The sequence below is a fragment of the Oncorhynchus keta genome, unplaced genomic scaffold (assembly GCF_023373465.1).
Source record: "Oncorhynchus keta strain PuntledgeMale-10-30-2019 unplaced genomic scaffold, Oket_V2 Un_contig_3987_pilon_pilon, whole genome shotgun sequence".
Classification (NCBI taxonomy): Eukaryota; Metazoa; Chordata; class Actinopteri; order Salmoniformes; family Salmonidae; genus Oncorhynchus; species Oncorhynchus keta.
Genome location: NW_026287543.1, coordinates 25,001 through 40,000, shown reverse-complemented (window position 1 = coordinate 40,000; position 15,000 = coordinate 25,001). Strand labels below are relative to the sequence as shown.

Below are 15,000 nucleotides of genomic sequence, written 5' to 3'. Positions count from 1 at the left end.
CAACTGGCGGACAGATACATTCTCCTGTAAAATGTCTCGATAAACTTGGGAATTAATTTTCCGTCGATGACAGCAAGCGTTCCAGGTCCTGAGGCAGCAAAGCAGCCCCAAACCATGATGCTTCCTCCACCAGACTTTACCGTTGGGATGAGGTTTTGATGTTGGTGTCCTGTGACTTTTTCTCCACCGTGTGTGTTCCTTCCAAACAACTCAACTGTAGTTCCATCTGTCCACAGAATATTCTGCCAGTAGCGCTGTGGAACATCCAGGTGCTCTTCTGCAAACTACAGACGTGCAGCAATGGGTTTTTTAGACAGCAGTGGCTTCTCCCGTGGTGTCCTCCCATGAACACCATTCTTGTTTAGTGTTTTACGTATCGTAGACTCGTCAACAGAGATGTTAGCATCTTCCAGAGGTTTCTGTAAGTCTTTAGCTGACACTCTAGGATTCTTCTTAACCTCACTGAGCATTCTGCTCTGTGCTCTTGCAGTCATCTTTGCAGGCCGGCCACTCATAGGGAGAGTAGCAACAGTGCTGAACTTTCTCCATTTATAGACCATCTGTCTTGCCGTGGACTGATGAACATCAAGGTTCTTAGAGATACTTTTGCAACCCTTTCCAGCTTTATGCAAGTCAACAATTCTTAATCTCCGGTCTTCTGAGGTCTCTTTTGTTTGAAGTATGGTTCACATCAGGCAATGCTTCTTGAGAATAGCAAACAACATTTTTTTGAGTGTTTTTTATAGGACAAGGCAGCTCTAACCAACATATCCAATCTCGTCTCATTGATTGGACTCCAGGTTAGCTGTTTGGAGAAGTCATTAGCCTTGGGGGGGTTCATATACTTTATCCAACCTACACTGTGAATGTTTAAATGATGTATTCAATATAGACAAGAAAAACAACATTGTTCCAGTATTGAACTTTAACCGACATTAACCCCTTGTTATCCTTCTTCCCACATGGCAGCATGAGGCCTAACATCTTCCTGGGTGTGAGTGAAGGCTCCGCCCAGTACAGGAAGTGGTATTATGAGCTGATGGTGGACCAGGTGTTACCCTTCGTTACGGCCGAAGCCACACATCTCAGAGTGGGCTGGGCCACCACGGACGGCTACCAACCCTACCCCGGGGGAGGAGAGGGCTGGGGGGGAAACGGGCTCGGTGACGACCTGTACTCCTACGGCTTCGACGGCTTGCACCTGTGGTCAGGTAAGATGGCTAGTCTATTATATTCACCTGTGGTCAGGTAAGATAGCTAGTCTGTTATATTCACCTGTGGTCAGGTAAGATAGCTAGTCTATTATATTCACCTGTGGTCAGGTAAGATAGCTAGTCTGTTATATTCACCTGTGGTCCGGTAAGATAGCTAATCTGTTATATTCACCTGTGGTCAGGTAAGATAGCTAATCTGTTATATTCACCTGTGGTCAGGTAAGATAGCTAGTCTGTTATATTCACCTGTGGTCAGGTAAGATAGCTAGTCTGTTATATTCACCTGTGGTCAGGTAAGATAGCTAGTCTATTATATTCACCTGTGGTCAGGTAAGATAGCTAATCTGTTATATTCACCTGTGGTCAGGTAAGATAGCTAGTCTATTATATTCACCTGTGGTCAGGTAAGATAGCTAATCTGTTATATTCACCTGTGGTCAGGTAAGATAGCTAGTCTATTATATTCACCTGTGGTCAGGTAAGATAGCTAGTCTATTATATTCACCTGTGGTCAGGTAAGATAGCTAGTCTATTATATTCACCTGTGGTCAGGTAAGATAGCTAATCTGTTATATTCACCTGTGGTCAGGTAAGATAGCTAGTCTATTATATTCACCTGTGGTCAGGTAAGATAGCTAGTCTATTATATTCACCTGTGGTCAGGTAAGATAGCTAGTCTATTATATTCACCTGTGGTCAGGTAAGATAGCTAGTCTATTATATTCACCTGTGGTCAGGTAAGATAGCTAGTCTATTATATTCACCTGTGGTCAGGTAAGATAGCTAGTCTATTATATTCACCTGTGGTCAGGTAAGATAGCTAGTCTATTATATTCACCTGTGGTCAGGTAAGATAGCTAGTCTATTATATTCACCTGTGGTCAGGTAAAATAGCTAGTCTATTATATTCACCTGTGGTCAGGTAAGATAGCTAATATGTTATATTCACCTGTAGTCAGGTTAGATAGTTACTATATTATATTCACCTGTAGTCAGGTTAGATAGTTACTATATTATATTTACTTGTAGTCAGGTTAGATAGTTACTATATTATATTCACCTGTAGTCAGGTTAGATAGTTACTATATTATATTCACCTGTAGTCAAGTTAGATAGTTACTATATTATATTCACCTGTAGTCAGGTTAGATAGTTAGATAGTTACTATATTATATTCACCTGTAGTCAGGTTAGATAGTTACTATATTATATTCACCTGTAGTCAGGTTAGATAGTTACTATATTATATTCACCTGTAGTCAGGTTAGATAGTTACTATATTATATTCACCTGTAGTCAGGTTAGATAGTTACTATATTATATTCACCTGTAGTCAGGTTAGATAGTTAGATAGTTACTATATTATATTCACCTGTAGTCAGGTTAGATAGTTACTATATTATATTCACCTGTAGTCAGGTTAGATAGTTACTATATTATATTCACCTGTAGTCAGGTTAGATAGTTAGATAGTTACTATATTATATTCACCTGTAGTCAGGTTAGATAGTTACTATATTATATTCACCTGTAGTCAGGTTAGATAGTTACTATATTATATTCACCTGTAGTCAGGTTAGATAGTTACTATATTATATTCACCTGTGGTCAGGTTAGATAGTTAATATATTATATTCACCTGTAGTCAGGTTAGATAGTTACTATATTATATTCACCTGTAGTCAGGTTAGATAGTTACTATATTATATTCACCTGTGGTCAGGTTAGATAGTTACTATATTATATTCACCTGTAGTCAGGTTAGATAGTTACAATATTATATTCACCTGTAGTCAGGTTAGATAGTTAGATAGTTACTATATTATATTCACCTGTAGTCAGGTTAGATAGTTACTATATTATATTCACCTGTAGTCAGGTTAGATAGTTAGATAGTTACTATATTATATTCACCTGTAGTCAGGTTAGATAGTTACTATATTATATTCACCTGTAGTCAGGTTAGATAGTTACTATATTATATTCACCTGTAGTCAGGTTAGATAGTTACTATATTATATTCACCTGTAGTCAGGTTAGATAGTTACTATATTATATTCACCTGTGGTCAGGTTAGATAGTTACTATATTATATTCACCTGTAGTCAGGTTAGATAGTTACTATATTATATTCACCTGTAGTCAGGTTAGATAGTTACTATATTATATTCACCTGTAGTCAGGTTAGATAGTTACTATATTATATTCACCTGTAGTCAGGTTAGATAGTTACTATATTATATTCACCTGTAGTCAGGTTAGATAGTTACTATATTATATTCACCTGTGGTCAGGTTAGATAGTTACTATATTATATTCACCTGTAGTCAGGTTAGATAGTTACTATATTATATTCACCTGTAGTCAGGTTAGATAGTTACTATATTATATTCACCTGTAGTCAGGTTAGATAGTTACTATATTATATTCACCTGTAGTCAGGTTAGATAGTTACTATATTATATTCACCTGTAGTCAGGTTAGATAGTTAGATAGTTACTATATTATATTCACCTGTAGTCAGGTTAGATAGTTAGATAGTTACTATATTATATTCACCTGTAGTCAGGTTAGATAGTTACTATATTATATTCACCTGTAGTCAGGTTAGATAGTTACTATATTATATTCACCTGTAGTCAGGTTAGATAGTTACTATATTATATTCACCTGTAGTCAGGTTAGATAGTTAGATAGTTACTATATTATATTCACCTGTAGTCAGGTTAGATAGTTACTATATTATATTCACCTGTAGTCAGGTTAGATAGTTACTATATTATATTCACCTGTAGTCAGGTTAGATAGTTACTATATTATATTCACCTGTAGTCAGGTTAGATAGTTAATATATTATATTCACCTGTAGTCAGGTTAGGTAGTTACTATATTATATTCACCTGTAATCAGGTTAGATAGTTACTATATTATATTCACCTGTAGTCAGGTTAGATAGTTACTATATTATATTCACCTGTAGTCAGGTTAGATAGTTACTATATTATATTCACCTGTAGTCAGGTTAGATAGTTACTATATTATATTCACCTGTAGTCAGGTTAGATAGTTACTATATTATATTCACCTGTAGTCAGGTTAGATAGTTACTATATTATATTCACCTGTGGTCAGGTTAGATAGTTAGATAGTTACTATATTATATTCACCTGTAGTCAGGTTAGATAGTTAGATAGTTACTATATTATATTCACCTGTAGTCAGGTTAGATAGTTACTATATTATATTCACCTGTGGTCAGGTTAGATAGGTACTATATTATATTCACCTGTAGTCAGGTTAGATAGTTACTATATTATATTCACCTGTGGTCAGGTTAGATAGTTAGATAGTTACTATATTATATTCACCTGTAGTCAGGTTAGATAGTTACTATATTATATTCACCTGTGGTCAGGTTAGATAGTTACTATATTATATTCACCTGTGGTCAGGTTAGATAGTTACTATATTATATTCACCTGTAGTCAGGTTAGATAGTTACTATATTATATTCACCTGTCGTCAGGTTAGATAGTTACTATATTATATTCACCTGTAGTCAGGTTAGATAGTTACTATATTATATTCACCTGTAGTCAGGTTAGATAGTTACTATATTATATTCACCTTTAGTCAGGTTAGATAGTTACTATATTATATTCACCTGTAGTCAAGTTAGATAGTTACTATATTATATTCACCTGTAGTCAGGTTAGATAGTTACTATATTATATTTACTTCAGGTTAGATAGTTACTATATTATATTCACCTGTAGTCAGGTTAGATAGTTACTATATTATATTCACCTGTAGTCAAGTTAGATAGTTACTATATTATATTCACCTGTAGTCAGGTTAGATAGTTACTATATTCACCTGTAGTCAGGTTAGATAGTTACTATATTATATTCACCTGTAGTCAGGTTAGATAGTTACTATATTATATTCACCTGTAGTCAGGTTAGATAGTTACTATATTATATTCACCTGTAGTCAGGTTAGATAGTTAGATAGTTACTATATTATATTCACCTGTAGTCAGGTTAGATAGTTACTATATTATATTCACCTGTAGTCAGGTTAGATAGTTACTATATTATATTCACCTGTAGTCAGGTTAGATAGTTAGATAGTTACTATATTATATTCACCTGTAGTCAGGTTAGATAGTTACTATATTATATTCACCTGTAGTCAGGTTAGATAGTTACTATATTATATTCACCTGTAGTCAGGTTAGATAGTTACTATATTATATTCACCTGTGGTCAGGTAAGATAGCTAATATGTTATATTCACCTGTAGTCAGGTTAGATAGTTACTATATTATATTCACCTGTAGTCAGGTTAGATAGTTACTATATTATATTCACCTGTGGTCAGGTAAGATAGCTAATATGTTATATTCACCTGTAGTCAGGTTAGATAGTTACTATATTATATTCACCTGTAGTCAGGTTAGATAGTTACTATATTATATTCACCTGTAGTCAGGTTAGATAGTTACTATATTATATTCACCTGTAGTCAGGTTAGATAGTTACTATATTATATTCACCTGTAGTCAGGTTAGATAGTTAGATAGTTACTATATTATATTCACCTGTAGTCAGGTTAGCTAGTTAGATAGTTACTATATTATATTCACCTGTAGTCAGGTTAGATAGTTACTATATTATATTCACCTGTGGTCAGGTTAGATAGTTACTATATTATATTCACCTGTAGTCAGGTTAGATTGTTACTATATTATATTCACCTGTGGTCAGGTTAGATAGTTAGATAGTTACTATATTATATTCACCTGTAGTCAGGTTAGATAGTTACTATATTATATTCACCTGTGGTCAGGTTAGATAGTTACTATATTATATTCACCTGTGGTCAGGTTAGATAGTTACTATATTATATTCACCTGTAGTCAGGTTAGATAGTTACTATATTATATTCACCTGTAGTCAGGTTAGATATTTACTATATTATATTCACCTGTAGTCAGGTTAGATAGTTAATATATTATATTCACCTGTAGTCAGGTTAGATAGTTAGATAGTTACTATATTATATTCACCTGTAGTCAGGTTAGATAGTTAGATAGTTACTATATTATATTCACCTGTAGTCAGGTTAGATAGTTACTATATTATATTCACCTGTGGTCAGGTTAGATAGTTACTATATTATATTCACCTGTAGTCAGGTTAGATAGTTACTATATTATATTCACCTGTAGTCAGGTTAGATAGTTACTATATTATATTCACCTGTGGTCAGGTTAGATAGTTAGATAGTTACTATATTATATTCACCTGTAGTCAGGTTAGATAGTTACTATATTATATTCACCTGTAGTCAGGTTAGATAGTTACTATATTATATTCACCTGTAGTCAGGTTAGATAGTTACTATATTATATTCACCTGTAGTCAGGTTAGATAGTTACTATATTATATTCACCTGTGGTCAGGTTAGATAGTTACTATATTATATTCACCTGTGGTCAGGTTAGATAGTTACTATATTATATTCACCTGTAGTCAGGTTAGATAGTTACTATATTATATTCACCTGTAGTCAGGTTAGATAGTTACTATATTAAATTCACCTATAGTCAGGTTAGATAGTTACTATATTATATTCACCTGTAGTCATGTTAGATAGTTACTATATTATATTCACCTGTAGTCAGGTTAGATAGTTACTATATTATATTCACCTGTGGTCAGGTTAGATAGTTACTATATTATATTCACCTGTAGTCAGGTTAGATAGTTACTATATTATATTCACCTGTAGTCAGGTTAGATAGTTACTATATTATATTCACCTGTGGTCAGGTTAGATAGTTACTATATTGTATTCACCTGTAGTCAGGTTAGATAGTTACTATATTATATTCACCTGTAGTCAGGTTAGATAGTTACTATATTATATTCACCTGTGGTCAGGTTAGATAGTTACTATATTATATTCACCTGTAGTCAGGTTAGATAGTTACTATATTATATTCACCTGTGGTCAGGTTAGATAGTTACTATATTATATTCACCTGTGGTCAGGTTAGATAGTTACTATATTATATTCACCTGTAGTCAGGTTAGATAGTTACTATATTATATTCACCTGTAGTCAGGTTAGATAGTTACTATATTAAATTCACCTATAGTCAGGTTAGATAGTTACTATATTATATTCACCTGTAGTCAGGTTAGATAGTTACTATATTATATTCACCTGTAGTCAGGTTAGATAGTTACTATATTATATTCACTTGTGGTCAGGTTAGATAGTTACTATATTATATTCACCTGTGGTCAGGTTAGATAGTTACTATATTATATTCACCTGTGGTCAGGTTAGATAGTTACTATATTATATTCACCTGTAGTCAGGTTAGATAGTTACTATATTATATTCACCTGTGGTCAGGTTAGATAGTTACTATATTATATTCACCTGTAGTCAGGTTAGATAGTTTCTATATTATATTCACCTGTAGTCAGGTTAGATAGTTACTATATTATATTCACCTGTAGTCAGGTTAGATAGTTACTATATTATATTCACCTGTAGTCAGGTTAGATAGTTAGATAGTTACTATATTATATTCACCTGTAGTCAGGTTAGATAGTTACTATATTATATTCACCTGTGGTCAGGTTAGATAGTTACTATATTATATTCACCTGTAGTCAGGTTAGATAGTTACTATATTATATTCACCTGTGGTCAGGTTAGATAGTTAGATAGTTACTATATTATATTCACCTGTAGTCAGGTTAGATAGTTACTATATTATATTCACCTGTGGTCAGGTTAGATAGTTACTATATTATATTCACCTGTAGTCAGGTTAGATAGTTACTATATTATATTCACCTGTGGTCAGGTTAGATAGTTACTATATTATATTCACCTGTAGTCAGGTTAGATATTTACTATATTATATTCACCTGTAGTCAGGTTAGATAGTTACTATATTATATTCACCTGTAGTCAGGTTAGATAGTTAGATAGTTACTATATTATATTCACCTGTAGTCAGGTTAGATAGTTAGATAGTTACTATATTATATTCACCTGTAGTCAGGTTAGATAGTTACTATATTATATTCACCTGTGGTCAGGTTAGATAGTTACTATATTATATTCACCTGTAGTCAGGTTAGATAGTTACTATATTATATTCACCTGTAGTCAGGTTAGATAGTTACTATATTATATTCACCTGTGGTCAGGTTAGATAGTTAGATAGTTACTATATTATATTCACCTGTAGTCAGGTTAGATAGTTACTATATTATATTCACCTGTAGTCAGGTTAGATAGTTACTATATTATATTCACCTGTAGTCAGGTTAGATAGTTACTATATTATATTCACCTGTAGTCAGGTTAGATAGTTACTATATTATATTCACCTGTGGTCAGGTTAGATAGTTACTATATTATATTCACCTGTGGTCAGGTTAGATAGTTACTATATTATATTCACCTGTAGTCAGGTTAGATAGTTACTATATTATATTCACCTGTAGTCAGGTTAGATAGTTACTATATTAAATTCACCTATAGTCAGGTTAGATAGTTACTATATTATATTCACCTGTAGTCATGTTAGATAGTTACTATATTATATTCACCTGTAGTCAGGTTAGATAGTTACTATATTATATTCACCTGTGGTCAGGTTAGATAGTTACTATATTATATTCACCTGTAGTCAGGTTAGATAGTTACTATATTATATTCACCTGTAGTCAGGTTAGATAGTTACTATATTATATTCACCTGTGGTCAGGTTAGATAGTTACTATATTGTATTCACCTGTAGTCAGGTTAGATAGTTACTATATTATATTCACCTGTAGTCAGGTTAGATAGTTACTATATTATATTCACCTGTGGTCAGGTTAGATAGTTACTATATTATATTCACCTGTAGTCAGGTTAGATAGTTACTATATTATATTCACCTGTGGTCAGGTTAGATAGTTACTATATTATATTCACCTGTGGTCAGGTTAGATAGTTACTATATTATATTCACCTGTAGTCAGGTTAGATAGTTACTATATTATATTCACCTGTAGTCAGGTTAGATAGTTACTATATTAAATTCACCTATAGTCAGGTTAGATAGTTACTATATTATATTCACCTGTAGTCAGGTTAGATAGTTACTATATTATATTCACCTGTAGTCAGGTTAGATAGTTACTATATTATATTCACTTGTGGTCAGGTTAGATAGTTACTATATTATATTCACCTGTGGTCAGGTTAGATAGTTACTATATTATATTCACCTGTGGTCAGGTTAGATAGTTACTATATTATATTCACCTGTAGTCAGGTTAGATAGTTACTATATTATATTCACCTGTGGTCAGGTTAGATAGTTACTATATTATATTCACCTGTAGTCAGGTTAGATAGTTTCTATATTATATTCACCTGGAGTCAGGTTAGATAGTTACTATATTATATTCACCTGTAGTCAGGTTAGATAGTTACTATATTATATTCACCTGTAGTCAGGTTAGATAGTTACTATATTATATTCACCTGTAGTCAGGTTAGATAGTTACTATATTATATTCACCTGTGGTCAGGTTAGATAGTTACTATATTATATTCACCTGTAGTCAGGTTAGATAGTTACTATATTATATTCACCTGTAGTCAGGTTAGATAGTTACTATATTATATTCACCTGTAGTCAGGTTAGATAGTTACTATATTATATTCACCTGTAGTCAGGTTAGATAGTTACTATATTATATTCACCTGTAGTCAGGTTAGATAGTTACTATATTATATTCACCTGTAGTCAGGTTAGATAGTTACTATATTATATTCACCTGTGGTCAGGTTAGATAGTTACTATATTATATTCACCTGTAGTCAGGTTAGATAGTTACTATATTATATTCACCTGTAGTCAGGTTAGATAGTTACTATATTATATTCACCTGTAGTCAGGTTAGATAGTTACTATATTATATTCACCTGTGGTCAGGTTAGATAGTTAATATATTATATTCACCTGTAGTCAGGTTAGATAGTTAGACAGTTACTATATTATATTCACCTGTAGTCAGGTTAGATAGTTAGATAGTTACTATATTATATTCACCTGTAGTCAGGTTAGATAGTTACTATATTATATTCACCTGTAGTCAGGTTAGATAGTTACTATATTATATTCACCTGTGGTCAGGTTAGATAGTTAGATAGTTACTATATTATATTCACCTGTAGTCAGGTTAGATAGTTACTATATTATATTCACCTGTGGTCAGGTTAGATAGTTACTATATTATATTCACCTGTAGTCAGGTTAGATAGTTACTATATTATATTCACCTGTAGTCAGGTTAGATAGTTACTATATTATATTCACCTGTAGTCAGGTTAGATAGTTACTATATTATATTCACCTGTAGTCAGGTTAGATAGTTACTATATTATATTCACCTGTAGTCAGGTTAGATAGTTAGATAGTTACTATATTATATTCACCTGTAGTCAGGTTAGATAGTTAGATAGTTACTATATTATATTCACCTGTAGTCAGGTTAGATAGTTACTATATTATATTCACCTGTGGTCAGGTTAGATAGTTACTATATTATATTCACCTGTAGTCAGGTTAGATAGTTACTATATTATATTCACCTGTAGTCAGGTTAGATAGTTACTATATTATATTCACCTGTGGTCAGGTTAGATAGTTAGATAGTTACTATATTATATTCACCTGTAGTCAGGTTAGATAGTTACTATATTATATTCACCTGTGGTCAGGTTAGATAGTTACTATATTATATTCACCTGTGGTCAGGTTAGATAGTTACTATATTATATTCACCTGTAGTCAGGTTAGATAGTTACTATATTATATTCACCTGTAGTCAGGTTAGATAGTTACTATATTATATTCACCTGTAGTCAGGTTATATAGTTAATATATTATATTCACCTGTAGTCAGGTTAGATAGTTAGATAGTTACTATATTATATTCACCTGTGGTCAGGTTAGATAGTTAGATAGTTACTATATTATATTCACCTGTAGTCAGGTTAGATAGTTACTATATTATATTCACCTGTAGTCAGGTTAGATAGTTACTATATTATATTCACCTGTAGTCAGGTTAGATAGTTACTATATTATATTCACCTGTAGTCAGGTTAGATAGTTACTATATTATATTCACCTGTAGTCAGGTTAGATAGTTAGATAGTTACTATATTATATTCACCTGTAGTCAGGTTAGATAGTTACTATATTATATTCACCTGTAGTCAGGTTAGATAGTTACTATATTATATTCACCTGTGGTCAGGTTAGATAGTTAGATAGTTAATATATTATAGTCACCTGTAGTCAGGTTAGATAGTTAGATAGTTACTATATTATATTCACCTGTAGTCAGGTTAGATAGTTACTATATTATATTCACCTGTAGTCAGGTTAGATAGTTACTATATTATATTCACCTGTGGTCAGGTTAGATAGTTAGATAGTTACTATATTATATTCACCTGTAGTCAGGTTAGATAGTTACTATATTATATTCACCTGTGGGTCAGGTTAGATAGTTACTATATTATATTAACCTGTAGTCAGTTTAGATAGTTACTATATTATATTCACCTGTAGTCAGGTTAGATAGTTACTATATTATATTCACCTGTAGTCAGGTTAGATAGTTAGATAGTTACTATATTATATTCACCTGTAGTCAGGTTAGATAGTTACTATATTATATTCACCTGTAGTCAGGTTAGATAGTTACTATATTATATTCACCTGTAGTCAGGTTAGATAGTTACTATATTATATTCACCTGTAGTCAGGTTAGATAGTTACTATATTATATTCACCTTTAGTCAGGTTAGATAGTTACTATATTATATTCACCTGTAGTCAGGTTAGATAGTTACTATATTATATTCACCTGTAGTCAGGTTAGATAGTTACTATATTATATTCACCTGTAGTCAGGTTAGATAGTTACTATATTATATTCACCTGTAGTCAGGTTAGATAGTTACTATATTATATTCACCTGTAGTCAGGTTAGATAGTTACTATATTATATTCACCTGTAGTCAGGTTAGATAGTTACTATATTATATTCACCTGTGGTCAGGTTAGATAGTTACTATATTATATTCACCTGTAGTCAGGTTAGATAGTTACTATATTATATTCACCTGTAGTCAGGTTAGATAGTTACTATATTATATTCACCTGTAGTCAGGTTAGATAGTTACTATATTATATTCACCTGTAGTCAGGTTAGATAGTTACTATATTATATTCACCTGTAGTCAGGTTAGATAGTTACTATATTATATTCACCTGTAGTCAGGTTAGATAGTTACTATATTATATTCACCTGTAGTCAGGTTAGATAGTTACTATATTATATTCACCTGTGGTCAGGTTAGATAGTTACTATATTATATTCACCTGTAATCAGGTTAGATAGTTACTATATTATATTCACCTGTAGTCAGGTTAGATAGTTACTATATTATATTCACCTGTAGTCAGGTTAGACAGTTACTATATTATATTCACCTGTGGTCAGGTTAGATAGTTACTATATTATATTCACCTGTAATCAGGTTAGATAGTTACTATATTATATTCACCTGTAGTAGTCAGGTTAGATAGTTAATATATTATATTCACCTGTAGTCGGGTTAGATAGTTACTATATTATATTCACCTGTAGTCAGGTTAGATAGTTAGATAGTTACTATATTATATTCACCTGTAGTCAGGTTAGATAGTTACTATATTATATTCACCTGTAGTCAGGTTAGATAGTTACTATATTATATTCACCTGTAGTCAGGTTAGATAGTTACTATATTATATTCACCTGTAGTCAGGTTAGATAGTTACTATATTATATTCACCTGTAGTCAGGTTAGATAGTTAGATAGTTACTATATTATATTCACCTGTAGTCAGGTTAGATAGTTACTATATTATATTCACCTGTAGTCAGGTTAGATAGTTACTATATTATATTCACCTGTAGTCAGGTTAGATATTTACTATATTATATTCACCTGTAGTCAGGTTAGATAGTTACTATATTATATTCACCTGTAGTCAGGTTAGATAGTTAGATAGTTACTATATTATATTCACCTGTAGTCAGGTTAGATAGCTACTATATTATATTCACCTGTAGTCAGGTTAGATAGTTACTATATTATATTCACCTGTAGTCAGGTTAGATAGTTACTATATTATATTCACCTGTAGTCAGGTTAGATAGTTACTATATTATATTCACCTGTAGTCAGGTTAGATAGCTACTATATTATATTCACCTGTAGTCAGGTTAGATAGTTACTATATTATATTCACCTGTAGTCAGGTTAGATAGTTACTATATTATATTCACCTGTAGTCAGGTTAGATAGTTACTATATTATATTCACCTGTAGTCAGGTTAGATAGTTACTATATTATATTCACCTGTAGTCAGGTTAGATAGTTACTATATTATATTCACCTGTAGTCATGTTAGATAGTTACTATATTATATTCACCTGTGGTCAGGTTAGATAGTTACTATATTATATTCACCTGTAGTCAGGTTAGATAGTTAGATAGTTACTATGTTATATTCACCTGTAGTCAGGTTAGATAGTTACTATATTATATTCACCTGTGGTCAGGTTAGATAGTTACTATATTATATTCACCTGTAGTCAGGTTAGATAGTTACTATATTATATTCACCTGTAGTCAGGTTAGATAGTTACTATATTATATTCACCTGTAGTCAGGTTAGATAGTTACTATATTATATTCACCTGTAGTCAGGTTAGATAGTTACTATATTATATTCACCTGTAGTCAGGTTAGATAGTTACTATATTATATTCACCTGTAGTCAGGTTAGATAGTTACTATATTATATTCACCTGTAGTCAGGTTAGATAGTTACTATATTATATTCACATGTAGTCAGGTTAGATAGTTACTATATTATATTCACCTGTAGTCAGGTTAGATAGTTACTATATTATATTCACCTGTAGTCAGGTTAGATAGTTACTATATTATATTCACCTGTAGTCAGGTTAGATAGTTACTATATTATATTCACCTGTAGTCAGGTTAGATAGTTACTATATTATATTCACCTGTAGTCAGGTTAGATAGTTAGATAGTTACTATATTATATTCACCTGTAGTCAGGTTAGATAGCTACTATATTATATTCACCTGTAGTCAGGTTAGATAGTTACTATATTATATTCACCTGTAGTCAGGTTAGATAGTTACTATATTATATTCACCTGTAGTCAGGTTAGATAGTTACTATATTATATTCACCTGTAGTCAGGTTAGATAGTTACTATATTATATTCACCTGTAGTCATGTTAGATAGTTACTATATTATATTCACCTGTGGTCAGGTTAGATAGTTACTATATTATATTCACCTGTAGTCAGGTTAGATAGTTAGATAGTTACTATGTTATATTCACCTGTAGTCAGGTTAGATAGTTACTATATTATATTCACCTGTGGTCAGGTTAGATAGTTACTATATTATATTCACCTGTAGTCAGGTTAGATAGTTACTATATTATATTCACCTGTAGTCAGGTTAGATAGTTACTATATTATATTCACCTGTAGTCAGGTTAGATAGTTACTATATTATATTCACCTGTAGTCAGGTTAGATAGTTACTATATTATATTCACCTGTAGTCAGGTTAGATAGTTACTATATTA

General features: G+C 31.9%; 1 pseudogene; it reads left to right on the top strand.

The window, feature by feature from the left end:
- LOC127924390 (ryanodine receptor 2-like) overlaps positions 1 to 15,000 on the top strand; it is a 63,241-nt pseudogene that overhangs the window by 31,843 nt on the left and 16,398 nt on the right.